The 13,745-nt window shown below is 36.1% G+C and overlaps 1 pseudogene; it reads left to right on the top strand.

Annotated features, from left to right (window-relative positions):
* The first annotated feature begins 3,029 nt into the window (after positions 1–3,029).
* LOC132065657 (putative disease resistance RPP13-like protein 1) lies at positions 3,030–13,217 on the top strand (annotated as a pseudogene).
* Positions 13,218–13,745: the final 528 nt, after the last annotated feature.

Here is a 13,745-nt window from a genome sequence, read left to right as displayed (position 1 = left end):
GGTGGGTCTAAACGTTTCCGGTGAGAAGCCGGCCGACAGGAGGGGGGAAGAAGAAAGGGCAGGGGTGGGTGGGGTGTAAGAAAACAGGTTTTTACTTTTTTATTCTGAAATAATTTTTTTATTAGTTAAATAAGTTTTATATTAGTTTTCTTTTTCTTAATTCAAAATTTATTTATTATTTTGGGCCCACATGCCAAATGTCATTGTTCTGTTCGTCCTTCAGCCACCTCATCCGCGTGTGAGTTACACGCCCTTTATTTTTGACTGCATATTAATTTTGTGTCCAAGTGGCACAGTAAAAATGGTGTTGGAGGGTTCAGATGGTAGGGTCTCAGTTGGAAGGCCTAAATGAAATATACGGACAAGTTAAAGGGTCCGTCGATAACTTCAGCCTTTTCAATATACGGAAAAGGGCCAAATATACCCCTGTACTATCAGAAAAGGGCCAAATATACCCCTCGTTATACTTTGGGTCCAAATATACCCCTACAGTTATACTTTGGGCACAAATATACCTTTTCACCGTTAAAATTGACTAAGGTGAAACCTAATCCCACGTGACATTAATATTTTAATAAAATAAATGCGATGTGGCATGCCACATCACTAATCAATCCCAATTACCTCCACCTTTCTCCTTCCATATCATCTTTCACCATCAGCCCCTCCCCCTCCATCACTGCAACACCATTATGCCACCACCATTTTCACAAACTCAAAAGGCAGAAGAAATTATAATGCTTCAATTGAATTTTCCTAATCATTTTCTTTAGTGTTGGATGATAAATATATGAGTTATTTTCACAGCTCTAATTTCTCATCACTTGTGTAGCTATTGCCTTTGGTTTCCTTTTCTTTTCCTCCTCTGATGTATTATCACACACACTAAAACAACTCACACTCCAGTTGTTCTCTTAATTTCGTCAGATGGGTTTTGCTTCAGATATCAATACAAGACAGACATATCCCAAATACAAGTAGATTGATTAGGAATGGGCGGAAGGTCAACTGGGTTTAATTCCTGTGTTCCCAATATTGACTTTTCCTAATCATTAGGATATTGACTTTCAGTTTTTCTCCAATCCTTCTTACTTGGTTAATTTGAAGGATTCATAACTATATTTATTAAGAGAAAATTTGAAGAATTATAATTTCTTCTACCTTTCGAGTTTGTGAAAATAGTGGTGGCATAATGGTGTAGCAGTGGTGGAGGGGGAGGTGCTAATGGTGAAAGATGATATGGAAGGAGAGGGGTGGAGGTAATTGTGTTTGACTAGTGACGTGGCATGCCACATGACATTTATTTTATTAAAATATTAATGTCATGTGGGATTGGGTTCCACCTTAGTCAATTTTAACGGTGGAGGGGTATATTTGTGCCCAAAGTATAACTGTAGGGATATATTTGAATCCAAAGTATAACGAGGGTTACATTTGACCCTTTTCCGATAGTACAAGGATATATTTGGCCCTTTTCCGTTTAATATATAAGACAAGTAAAAATGGACGGAGTGAGTAACTTCAAAGGATTAGTCTCAGCTCTCAGCCAAAAACGTAAGTGGTGAATCTAGAGAAAAGGCCATAAATAGTCCCTTATTTATGGGAGTAGGTGTAAAATGGTCCCTTAACTATATACTTACCGGTTTTAGTCCTTTAACTATTCAAAAACTTATCAAATTTGGTCTCCGTCTATTTTTTATACAAACAGCGTACAAACGCATAAACCTCCGCGAGATTAATGTTAAACCATTCCTCAAACCTGTATCTCTCTCTCTCTCTCCCCCCTTCTTTTTCTCAAGTTCCTCTTGTTAACAAAAAAAAAAAAAAAAAAAAAAAAAAGAAGAAAAAAGAGCATTCTGGCACTGGTGTCGCTCTCGAGTCTCTGAAATTCGAAAAGATAAACTCAGGCACACAATTTCTGTAACCGTTCTTTTCAAACACTACTAAAAAACTGGCAAAAATCGACGGAAAAACCAACGGATTCCGTCGGCTTTTTCAATAATTTTTTTAAATCTTCTTTTTTAAGAAAACTGACGGACTGCGTCGGTTATTTTTTGCGCAAAAATGCGCGAAAAAATATAATTATTTTCTAAAATAAATCGATGGAGTCCGTCGGTCTTTTATTTTTATTTTTAATTTTTTTATAAAAAAAACCGACTGAGTCCGTTGGTTTTTAGAGCAAAAAAACAGTATAAATTAAATCAATGTAAGTATATGAACAAAGAATATCAGTAGTCTAGTGGTAAAGTCCTTTAATGCCAAGGAACATACCCGGGTTCGATTTCAAGTTCCTACATTTCATTCTTTAATTTTCAAAAAAAAAAAAAATCTACGGGAATCTTTCAATTTTTTTTTTTTTACACAATCGAAAAGACTCCGTCGATTCAAAAAGCGAGAGAGAACTTGAGGAAAAAAGTTGAAAGTTAAAGAATAGAGAGGAAAAAAGCGGGGAGAGAGAGAGAGACGAGGTTTGAAGAATGGTTTAACATTAATCTCCACCAGGTTTATGGGTTTGTACTTATTTGTTTGTATAAAAATAAACGAGATTAAATTTGATAAGTTTTTAAATAGTTAAAGGATAAAAATCGATAAATGTATAGTTAAGGGAGGAATTTTAGACTTACTTATATAGATAAGTGACTATTTATGCCTTTTCTCGGTGAATCTAACCCTTTTTTTGTACAAGATTATGGCACACCAATTCGAAAGTGGTAACATTTATATTAGTCTCTTTCTTTAATATTCCCCATTATTCTTGTTCGGCAATTACAACAAGAACTTATTCATTCTTGCAATAGTAATACTAATAAATCCATTGGAGTAAACATCAATCTTGAGAAGGTCAAGTGTTTACATGATGCTGTTACTCTCTTCCATCAAATGGTTACAACAAAGCCTCTTCCTTCACTTCTGTAAATTATTTAAGACTATGCTACATATGAAGCATTATTCTGCTGTCATTTCACTTTTTCAGGAAATGCAGAAATTGGGTATCCTAATTAATTGTTTCATCTTGAATATCATAACGACCAATTATTGCCTGATACGCCGTGCTGATTTTGGATTTTCGGTGTTACCCGTTTACTTCAAGAATGGCGTTTCATTTGATGTTGTCACATTACCACTCTAATAAGGGGATTTTTTGCCGAAAATAATGTCGAAGAGGCGGTTGACTTGCTCAAGAAGTTGGTGAGAGAGAATATTTGTGAGCCTAATGAAGTCATGCATGCTTCACGCAGAAAATAAGAAGTGAATATTTCACTGCTTGGTTTATTCGGCTATGCTATCGCTGAGATACAATGTCCTTTTTATCCCCGCAAAAGAAATGGCATCCGATGCAATTAAACAAGCTGAAAAAGATGGCAATTGAGCTTCCTGGGAGGCTTATTTAGGAGGTACATCACTTTTGATATTTTGACTGTTTTCCACTCATCTTGGAAATCAAATATTACTGCTCTTTTGATATTAATAAATAATGTGAGTTTCCCTTACCCCTGTTTGGATGGTGGTTTTCCGTGGTTCATTATGTACTGCTTTATTTCTTTTTAAAATTATGTGGTATGGTATTGTAAACCCGTAATTCATTCTATTATATAACCATGAAAATATTAAATAATTTTTTCATGATTATGTATTTCATTTGTCCATTATAGCCCACCCTCCATCATTCACCCTACCCCCACCCCCAATCCCACCCACCCCTGCCCCACCCTATCACTCACCCCCGCACACATCATAAGTCAACCACCTAACCCCACCCCCACAACCACTTACCCCCACCCTACCACCCACTACCCCCATACCACCGACCCACTCATTTATTTTTTAAAGTTCTTATTTTATTCTTTACTCCGCTATTAATATATATAAATTAATTTCTAATTAAGAGTAGTTATTGTACAAATGTTATTAAACCACAACAAACGATCATTAATTTACAACACCATTATACCATACCATCTATTAATGAGAAACAACCATCCAATATGTGCACACATCATAAGTCAAGGAATTAATATCATTTTCAGTGCTATTTAGTTATTGTCATGTATTATCATTTTTTTATCTATTTCAGAATCAATAAGAACTGCAATTTATAAATCACAATTTCTGAAGTCTTGGTAACATCAATCATAATAGGAACACCGGTGCTGACAAGTTCAACCACATAGGATGAATATTTGTGATTTTCCTGAAGTTGAAATAGGAATTGTTCGACATTGATATGGTGTACTGTAGATGAACGGTTAGAATAGTTAAGAATATATTTTTTGAGGTTTATATATGATCCAAGAGTACCAGATGCTTTGTTGAAATAGAACTTGCTCAAAAGTGATAGGGTATACAAATTGTCATCGCTATTCGAAAACTCGAACTCCATATATTCGTTGTCAACTAACTTAGAACATGGAGGTAGCTCTGGTTTCAATTCTTCTTCCTTAACAAAATAAAGTGTGTTTGAAGTTTATGAATTTTGAGCTGACAATACAGTCAATTGCCAGGTTTAAAAGTTTTGAATACCCATTTTCTACTGTCTAGTAATTGCAATATGATTTACTAGATGCCAGCACTAGTAGTTGGTCATAATTAGATACATGTAATTTACTACCAAATGTCATTCATAAAAGAATTGTGCAGCATTTATATGTGCTTCCTGTAATCTATTCTAGTAGCTAGGTCTGGAGTTAGATCGCGAGGCATTTCATTAGATGATGTCAATTTTGTGTTTGTGTAGATTTGCCGAACAGGCTCATCACGGTCACACCAGAAACTAAAGTTTTCCGAAGGCCATGCAACTGATAACAGGTACTACTTTCTGCTTCATTTTTTTTTAGTGCTCTTTTTGTGTATTTGCTTCGAATACAAGAACATTAGCTTAAATGCATTGTGACATGTAAAGTGTAAATTAAATGTGGAAGTCCACCAAGTCCCCTTATATGAGTAATTGACATATTTTTTTATAAGTAATAAAGAATTTATCATTTGTAGCACCTAAGGGATTTTTAGGATGTGCAGTTACAATAACTAAAAATTCAGTTTGTTGAAATGAACTGAGGGAACTTATCAGCCTGTCAGCTTCGTATACATTGTCGTTCTTACATCTATATTTTACAAATATTCTCTTTTCCGCCTTCAAAGTATCTGTGCTCCAAAGTGCCCTTGAGCTATTTGAAGTCCTTCCCTTTTCCAACTCACAAGCAGTTCTTTTCGAGTTTCCAACATGCACCAATTTAGTTAAAAAAAATTCAGAAACACGTACCAAGTCTGAGCTGTGTAAACTTGCAATACATGAATCATAACCTTCTTCACAGAGGATACACCTCTTGCGGACTATCATTCCTCTTCTTTGTAAATTGTGTTGTGTCAAACATGCTTCTCTTGCCAGTAGTCATGTGAAGCATTGTTAGGGGCCTTGTTAGAGTCTTTCTGATCCAGAAGTCTTCTATCCCATATTTTTCTCAGATCACATTGCAGAACCTCCAAAGCCACCTCATAAGAAGATTTTTACTATGTATCATAGGGCTTCTTACTCCTGTTTCGACTTCCCCACTCCTTGTTGTCACAATGTCTCATTTCACTAGGTTGAGAGATCTTTCTTCAACTCATCCATTTTCTATCTTCCTTGGTATTGTAAAAAGAGACGTAGTATAGATAGAAAGAGCGTCCAACACACTATTGATTAAGAATAGTCTTTCTCCTAAGGATAAATATTGCTTCTTCCAATTTGAGATGTCTTCTTACACTTTTCCAGATGGTCACCTAGTGGCTCTTGTGTTATTTACCAGAAAAAAGTGACTGTTTGCATAATTTACTTGTAAACCTCATATAGCTTCAAACAACAATAAAAACTGTCTTCAAGGTACAATACTTGCTCTTCATTTGCTTCACACATTATAAGTGTATCATTTGTATATAAGAGATGTGATATCATCATTTATCCATCCTTGACCTCTTGTATTTACTTGAAAGACTTTTATCCAGCCAAGTTGTGTTGCCTTGCTAGTCGTTCCACCAAGGCCCTCCATACAATACTTGTTCTATGGTGATGATGATGAGAGTTGGCATATCTTTTCTTCATTTCCTTTTGATTGTGTAACTGCAAGCCTCTGGAAATAATTTGAAATCTTGAAAGTAAGATACCTACGACAACAGGTACAGATGACCTGATGGTTTATATAAGACAAGTAATCTTTATGTTAATGTCCTTTCTTTTACATTTCTCTCTTCTCTTTTTGCCTAAGCCTAAGATGGAAATTAAACTTGTTATCTGATACCCGAAAATAAGTTTTACTCCAACTAATATGTGTAATGGGACCATCTTATAAAGTATTGCATTGTATAATTTTGTACGTGCGTTACAAGAATTTTCATATCGAGTACAGTTTAAAAGCAAATTAAGACCTTCTCTGTCTTCTTCTATTTTTTCAGGAATTTGACAAGTGTAAGTGATTCTCCAAATAATGGTGTCTATTAATTTTCAAGGCTTCTCTTTGCTTGTATAATTGATTTCTATGCTAATCTTCTAGACTGCTTTGCATCATTTATTTCCATCGCAAAAGTTATTGGTCTCTTTGTTCCTCTGTTTCTAGTCCCAGTCGCTTCCTGCACAACATGAAGTCATAAATGGTTGTATTAGCGCAACCTCAACTTTTTCGATAGGTACTTTTTTGCCTGTCTTGTAAGAGAACTGCTTAATAAAAAAAATTTAGTAAAGAGATGGATCTTTTGAGTAGTTTTGTTAATTTAACTAGTGATTGATCTATTGATTTCTAAATCTTTTGTTACCTATTTTTCCCTTTCTGATAGACAACAACTGATGCAATTATCAGCCCTTTGATCTGTGGCAGCATAGTTGAAGGAATATTAAGCTTGCGATTTCTGAGGTAATACTTCTTTCTTTCAATTACCGTTCTATGCGTTTGTGTACATTCTTTCAAGCAGTGTAGAATTTTTATTTCAACACGATGCAGCTATTTGCTGTGGATGAGTTTTGACTTGAAGTAATTATGCTGATGCGGTTTTCTGTGAATTTGACTGTTATCTACAGTCTCTTTGCTCAATCTGAGAAGGGAAAAGCTGTTAAACTTTTCATTAGTATTTGTTCTGCTAGATTTAACGTTAATGTTGTCCGCGCGTTTTGCATCACCTTCAGACTTTTGGTGGTAAGCCCGACACTAGACCTGTGACGACTTTGATCATTTGTCTGGCTACGTCCCGTTTCTATTTTTGTATAATGCATTTTGGTATCCGATGAATCATGGTAAATCAGGCCTTTTCTACTCTGATTCAGTGTTTGGCCAACATGAATATTGTGGTACAGTCGCACAGATTGTATTGTGATATTTCGCACTATGTTTTGCTCTATGAAGCTCTTAACAAATTGACAATTAGTAAATCCAGCACGGTGCCAATTTTCCACATGAGAGCTGTAATTTTGTACACTCACACGACAGAAGACGGGGTAAATTGGATTCTTCTGAATTTTCACACTCTATTGCCTAAAGTTTGCTCGACCTACTGAAAGTCAGGAACTAACGGATGTAACTGGTTCAAGGGACGTTACAAGGTATATTGATTTGAGTTATGACATATATCTCTTAATCTCAGAACATAAAGAGAAAACTTAATCTCAGAACGTAAATAGAGAACTTAAAAAGAAGAAGAATTCAACTAATTCAAGAAAAAACAATCAATGTCTAAATAAGCAATTGAAAGGAAGGTTTCGTGAATCTGTAAAGCGGTATTAGTTGATTAAAACTTGTTTCAATTTTTAATAAGGAAGAAGGTATCAGCTTGTAATTGTTTAAGAAAAATACATTTTTCAACTGTGCTTGCCGTGTACAGACTAAGTTTGAGTAGGTATTCCCTTTTCCTATATATTACTAATAAATTTTAATTAGTACAAATTGAATTCATGATTGGCCTACTTTTCTCCTTTTAAAAATACGTCTCTTCAATAAGACTCCTATTCAATCCAATTTTTCAAAAAAAAAGAAACAGAAAAATCAACGTATTATAACAATTTTGCTGGGCAAGGAAATGACGAGAGGGGAAGATTCTGAATTTTATTTTTATGACGAGGGAACAGGTAGAACACGTAATATCTTCCAACTTGGTAATGTTAAAATACAAAGTCAATGCGACCTTTTGCTCTTTTTAAAAAAAATAAATGAAGTCCACCATTATGATGGTGGGGTTACCCCAAACTCAAAAACATAGACTGCTGATAGTGTTTGAACACCTACTTGAGGAGCTATGAACATTGACTCCTTCAAAGTCAATGCTACTTGATGTGTTAACTATTACTTGATGGAAAGCATCTTATCTTATTATTTAAAAGAAAATAAAGTATAAGGAACTAGAGTTTATACCATGTACTCTTTTAAATAATCAGTTAATCACATCAATTGTGGCGTATACTTTGAATGGTAAATGATTAGCTGGTTTGTGAAATTTAAGTGCCAAATTGAAAGTTTCAGCTCAAGCAAAATTGAGAATTTCTCACAGTCAAGGAAACATATTTGTCTGCATAGATAGCATTCAATAGGTAAAAGAAAGCTCTAAGTAGAGACAATTTTAAGATAGAAACATAATTTTCTAGATCCAAATTCTTATAATCATTTTGCAGTTCCCTGTTTTGCTTTGCAGCTTTCAGAAATGGATATCGGCTTGGCAGTTGGGTGTGCATTTCTCTCTTCAGTTCTGCAAGTTCTTTTCGATAGGCTTGCTCCTCAAGGTGAGCTACTCAAGATGTTTCAGAGGGACAATCATGATGGTCGATTGTTAAAGAAGTTGAGGATGACTTTGTTTGGTCTTCAAGCTGTGCTAAGTGATGCAGAGAATAAGCAGGCATCAAAAATCCATACGTAAGCAAGTGGCTTAATGAGCTTCAAGATGCAGTGGACAGTGCTGAAAATTTAATGGAAGAAATCAATTATGAAGTTTTGAGGCTTAAAGTGGAAGGTCAGTGTCAAAATTAAATTTTAATTTTTAATTAACTTGAAACTCTTCTATCTAAGTGAGCTCTCCGTTTCTTTCAATTTAGCCTCAAATTTTTTCTCAGATTGGTCTCAAAGTACAAACAAGCAACCCTCAGGTAAGTGACCTCAACCTGTGCTTGAGTGATGAATTCTTTATTAACATAAAGCACAAGTTGGAAGACACCATTGGAATATTGGAGGAGTTGCAAATGCAAATCGGTCTCCTTGATCTAACAAAGTATCTTGATTCCAGTAAACAAGAAAAAAGAAAATCTTCAACTTCTGTGGTTGATGAATCTGATATGTTGGTAGGCAGAATGAAATAGAGGAATTGGTTGACCGTTTATTGTCTATCGATGCAAATGGAAAAGAATCAACTGTAATTCCTATTGTTGGAATAGCTGGAATTGGCAAGACCTTGCTAAAGCTGTTTACAATGATGAGAAGGTGAGAAAACGTTTTGAGTTGAAAGCTTTGATCTGTGTATCTGACATATGATGCTTTCAGAATAACAAAAGGGTTACTTCAAGAAATTGGCTTATTTGACTTAATGGTTGATAACAATCTTAATCAGCTACATGTCAAATTGAAGGAAAGCCTAAAGGGAAAGAGTTTTCTTATTGTCCTAGATGACGTGTGGAGTGACAACTATAATGAATGGGATGACTTGAGAAATCTTTTTGTACAAGGAGATGTAGGAAGTAAGATCATTGTGACGACACGTAAGGAGAGTGTTGCCTTGATGATGGGTAGTGGGACAATTAACGTAGGAACTTTGTCTAGTGAAGTCTCCTGGTCTTTATTTAAAAGACATGCATTTGAAAATAGGGATGCTAAGGAACATCCAGAACTTGAAGCGGTAGGAAAACAAATCACACAAGTGCAAAGGATTGCCCTTAGCTCTAAAGACACTTGTTGGCATGTTACGCTCCAAATCAGAGGTTGAAGGGTGGAGACGCATTTTAAGAAGTGAAATATGGGAGCTGCCAGAAAATGGCATATTACCAGCGCTAATGTTGAGCTACAATGCTCTTCCAACACATTTGAAGCGATGTTTTTCCTACCGTGCAATATTTCCCAAAGATTATCTATTTTGCAAAGAACAAGTCATTCAACTGTGGATTGCTAATGGTCTAGTACAACGGTTGCAAAAGGATGAAATGCTTGAAGATTCAGGCAACCAATACTTTCTTGAGTTGAGATCAAGATCATTGTTCGAAAGGGTCCCAAAGTCTTCTAAAAGAGATGTAGAGGAATTTTTAATGCATGACCTTGTCAATGATTTGGCCCAAATTGCATCTTCAAAATTTTGCATCAATTTGGAAGATAAAGAAGGATCTCATATGTTGGAAAAAAGTCTACACCTATCATATTCCATGAGATATGGTGATTTTGAGAAATTTGAACGCCTCTACAAATTGGAGCAGCTGAGAACATTGCTTCAAATAAGTTTTGAGCTCGATAGTTCAATTTCTCTAAGCAAGAGGGTGTTGCATAACATATTGCCAAGTCTAAAATCCTTAAGGGCACTATCGTTGTCACGTCATCAGATTAAGGAGTTGCCTAATGACTTGTTTATCAAATCAAAACTCTTAAGACTTTTGGGCCTTTCTTGGACGGCAATAAAAGAGTTGCCCGATTCAATTTGTATACTGTATAACTTAGAGACACTTAGCTTGTCTTCTTGTAGATATCTTGAGAAGTTACCGTCTCAGATGGAAAAGTTGATCAACTTGCGTCATCTTGACATTAGCCGCACTTCTCGCTTGAACATGCCACTACATCTGAGCAAGTTGAAAAGCCTCCATGTGCTAGTGGGAGCTAAATTTCTTCTAGGTGGTTTAAGTGGCTCGAGAATTGGAGATCTGGGTGAAGTACATAACTTGTATGGATCTCTATCAATTCTAGAATTGCAAAATGTGGTTGATAGAGAGGAAGCTCAGAAGGTAAACATGAGGGAGAAGAATCATGTTGAAAAGTTATCATTGGAGTGGAGTGGAAGTATTGCCAACAATTCACAAACTGAAAGAGACATACTTGATGATTTACAACCAGATACAAACATAAAAAAACTCCAAATCAGTGGATATAGAGGGACAAAATTTCCAAATTGGCTAGCTGATCATTTGTTTCTTAAGCTGGTGGAATTGTCACTTAACAACTGCAAGGACTGTGATTCCTTGCCAGCACTAGGACAACTTCCTTCTTTGAAATTCCTGGCCATTAGAGGGATGCATCGAATAACAGAGGTGACTGAAGAATTCTATGGTAGTTCGTCTTCCAAAAAGCCATTTAACTCTCTTGAGAAGCTTAAATTGGTGCAGATGCCGGAGTGGAAGCAGTGGCATGTACTGGGAAAGGGAGAGTTCCCTGCACTTCAGGACCTTTCAATTGAAGATTGCCCCAAGTTGATTGGGAAGTTGCCTGAAAATCTTTGTTCTCTAAAAGGATTGACAATTTTAAAATGTCCTGAACTCATTTTGGAGACACCTATCAAACTTTCAAATTTGAAAGAGTTTAAAGTTGTTGGTTCTCCCAAGGTTGGAGTTCTTTTTGATGACGCTGAACTATTTACATCCCAACTTCAGGGAATGAATCAGATTGATGTATTAGAAGTTACTGATTGTTACTCTCTTACCTCCTTACCTATTAGCATTCTGGCGAGTACCTTGAAGAGAACAAGGATATCTGGTTGCAGGAAATTGATATTGGAGTCATCAGTTAGTGAGATGAGATCTAGAGGAAATAACATGTTTCTGGAGAGATTGGATCTAGATGGATGTGATTTTATAGATGATTTATTACCTGAGTTGTTCCCAAGAGCACGCTATTTGAGGGTAGACAGTTGCCACAGCCTGGTAAGGCTTTTGATTCCCACCGTGACTGAAAAATTGGATATTTATACGTGTGAGAATCTTGAAATACTTTTTGTGGCATGCAAGACTCAGATGACATTGTTGTGTAATTTGATTATTTACGAATGCAAGAAGCTGAAGTGGCTGCCATAACGTATGCAGGAACTCCTTCCATCTCTTAAGGAACTGAAACTATGGAATTGTCCAGAAATAGAGTCCTTTCCTGAAGAAGGATTGCCCTTCAATTTATCAGTTCTTCGGATTGAGGATTGCATGAAACTGGTGAATGGCCGAAAGGAGTGGCGTTTACAGAAACTCCCCTGTCTCAGAGAGTTGTGGATATTCCATGATGGCAGTGATGAAGAGATTCTTGCTGATGAAAATTGGGAGTTGCCTTGTTCTATTCTAAGGCTTAGCATACGCAATCTGAAAACATTAAGTAGCCAAGTTCTCAAAAGCCTCACCTCTCTTGAATTTCTATCTATTGGTATTTTACCTCGAATTCAGTCACTGCTGTAAGAAGGGCTTCCGTCATCTCTTTCTGAGATAATATTATATGGCCATCATGAGCTCCAATCACTACCGACCGAAGGTCTTCTGCGACTCGCTTCACTTCAAAATCTACATATCTCCTCTTGCGATCAACTCCAATCTCTTCCAGAATCGGGAATGCCCTCCTCGCTCTCTGAGCTGACCATCAGGAATTGCCCTAATCTCCAATCTCTTCCAGTAAAAGGGATGTCCTCCTCCCTCTCTAAGCTGGTCATTGTGAATTGCCCTAATCTCCAATCTTTTCCGGAGTCAGCGCTGCCCCCCTCCCTTTATGTGCTGCGTATCTATAATTGCCCTAATCTCCAATCTCTTCCAGTAAAAGGGAAACCCTATTCCCTCTCTAAATTATCTATTTCCCACTGCTCATTGCTTAAACCACACCTAGAATTTGACAAGGGGGACTGCTGGACAAATATTGCTCATATTCCCACCATAGAGATCGATGAGGAATATCTGTGATAAAAAAAACCAATGATACTCTGACAGCTGTAAGTTATTCTTTTTCCTCAGTAGCTTTTTATTTTTGTTTGGGTCCCTTTGCTTTTTGGTTAATTTCTTTTCCTTTATTTAATCTTGTTGAGCAGTCTGTAGCATCTACTGCACTGTGAAGCCGAGGAATCATCTTCAGATCGGGATGAATTTAATTTTAGATGACAACAAAAAAGGTGATAAAAAACGAAATCTGGTATAGGTAGGAATTGAAATAATTTGCTCTAGAAATGTTAATGAACTAGTAATATTTTAGCATGCACATATATGTCAACCGGATGTTTATTGTCTTTGGAAATTTATCTCAATAGCACTTCATGAATTCTTCTTATATATCTCACACATCATCTCACTTGAAGATTTTAGTTTATGTATTGCTTGAACTTTCATCTCAATAGCAATTCATGTATTTTGGTGCCTTCCGTTTTTCAGTAGGTTGAGCAATAGAAAAGACATAAATCTGTGTGATCATCAGAATGATGAATCTCTTTGCTATTAATGATGTTTAATTTTCTATTCAGGACATGATTAATGTTGTGTTCATCATCAAACACAACTTAATTTTAAAGCTCCATGGAGAATCTAAGTTTTTTTTTTTTTTAACCATCCCAAGTTTTCTGCAATAAGTAAACTTCAATTAGTCAGGATTTTTGTCACCAGTACAGCATCCAATAGTTGTCTCAATTAGATTGCTCGTTTCAGAAAGCATGAGTCCCTTTTCAGCTGTCACGTGATGCTAATTTCTTCTGTTGTTTTGAATTTCCATCTTTGTTTTAGCCTAAGCCCGGGATGAATATTAACCTTGTCATCTGGAAATTGATAAGCATAAAAAGATATGTTTTACTTCTCGTGACATGCAGATATGGTG

The sequence above is a fragment of the Lycium ferocissimum genome, chromosome 7 (assembly GCF_029784015.1).
Source record: "Lycium ferocissimum isolate CSIRO_LF1 chromosome 7, AGI_CSIRO_Lferr_CH_V1, whole genome shotgun sequence".
Classification (NCBI taxonomy): domain Eukaryota; kingdom Viridiplantae; phylum Streptophyta; class Magnoliopsida; order Solanales; family Solanaceae; genus Lycium; species Lycium ferocissimum.
Note: the sequence above shows the minus strand (reverse complement) of the source record. Positions and strands in the feature narration are given on the sequence as shown.